Source organism: Sinocyclocheilus anshuiensis, unplaced genomic scaffold, assembly GCF_001515605.1.
Source record: "Sinocyclocheilus anshuiensis isolate Anshui unplaced genomic scaffold, SAMN03320099.WGS_v1.1 scaffold3711, whole genome shotgun sequence".
Classification (NCBI taxonomy): Eukaryota; Metazoa; Chordata; class Actinopteri; order Cypriniformes; family Cyprinidae; genus Sinocyclocheilus; species Sinocyclocheilus anshuiensis.
In genome coordinates this window covers 4,408-5,780 of record NW_015536692.1, presented here as the reverse complement: position 1 = coordinate 5,780, position 1,373 = coordinate 4,408, and the positions used below count along the sequence as shown (strand labels likewise).

The 1,373-nt window shown below is 37.4% G+C and overlaps 1 long non-coding RNA gene across 1 annotated transcript in view; it reads right to left on the bottom strand.

The window, feature by feature from the left end:
• Positions 1 to 786: 786 nt before the first annotated feature.
• The window catches only part of LOC107654724 (uncharacterized), a 2,834-nt gene continuing 2,247 nt past the window's right edge, over positions 787 to 1,373 (bottom strand). Inside the window, exon 3 of the long non-coding RNA XR_001630362.1 lies at positions 787 to 1,121. This is a non-coding gene — a long non-coding RNA (uncharacterized LOC107654724). The remainder of the gene's footprint in view (positions 1,122 to 1,373) is intronic.

Below are 1,373 nucleotides of genomic sequence, written 5' to 3'. Positions count from 1 at the left end.
TCTTTCCCTCCTTTCGAGCCTTATCTACAGCAGGCCAAAGCAGCTGTCTTCTTTCCCGATCAGACGTGATGAGATCCTCAGTGAAGCGCAGTTGATTGGCACGAAGAAACTCCGACGTCCTCGCTGCCCTCCACACTCCGTCCCTTGTCACTCGCGAAGAAAATTGAATAATGACGGGTCGCGGACGAGAACTATTCTGGATCCTCTTTCCCACATGATAAACTGTGTCGATTTTGTCTGCTAGGTTGCTTCCTCCCTCAGGGAACGTAGCTTCACAGATACGGATGGATTCCGCTCTTACATCCTCACAGTAAATTTGCCCGAGTAAAATTTACTCAAATTGAAGAAAATGTTACTCTATGCCAGATAACATTTGGTCCCTCTCTGAAAAGAGTAAAAGTTACTCTTTTGATAGAGTTGTTTTTCCAGAGTTCATTTTGCTCAATTTAGTGTTAATATTTTACTCTTTCCTGTTATATTTGACTCTATTTAGTGTTTTTTTAAATTAACTCTTGTACTATTTTACTCAGTTCAGAGGTAAAAGAAATGGACTCTGCGACTTTTTAACTCTGTTCAGAGGAAAGTCAAATTTACTCTACCACAATTTACCTCCCCTCCAGAGTTGTTTATCATCAATTATGAGTGAACTTTAATGAATAACTAACTCTATCCAGAGTTAATCTTCTAAATTACACCCTTCATGTTTTATCCTCAAAAGCCCTAAAATATAAATGAAAAACAAATTTTTCAATCTGAAAATAGTCAACAACAAACTGTATACTCATATCTCAATTTTATTTTTCAAGCTCCTATTTAAACAGTATTACATTTAATTCACTTGTGATTATGATCACTTGATGGTTTCAGCATCTATATCATAGGCAGTGTTTTACAGAAAGCTATACACAATGGTCAATTCCTGACAGTATGAAGTTCTTAAGACAAAGTGAGCTTTGAAAAGCTCATCAACACAGGCCAGTGAATTAGAGGCCTTACAGGGTAGAGCATGTTGGACAATTACAATAAAACAAGACTGGACCCTACTTCTCTTCAGCCCAACAAGTAGATACAGCTGGAGACTCTCCAATGCTATCCAAGTGCCCTTGGATACTGGTAACAGTCTGTGAAAGGATGAAAACACATTTTTACAGTTAAAGTCAAAATACAGCATGAATAAAGATACAGTGATGTCTGTCTTCCACCAAAGTTTCTGTTGTACATACTTCCAACAGATTGTTACCAAATGTGCTAAGTAGAAAATAATAGCACAAGAACAACAATTTAGAGGACAGGTGATCATTAAAGGGATAGTTCTCCCAAAAATGAAAATTCTGTCATTAATTACTCACCCTTATGTCGTTCCAAACCCATAA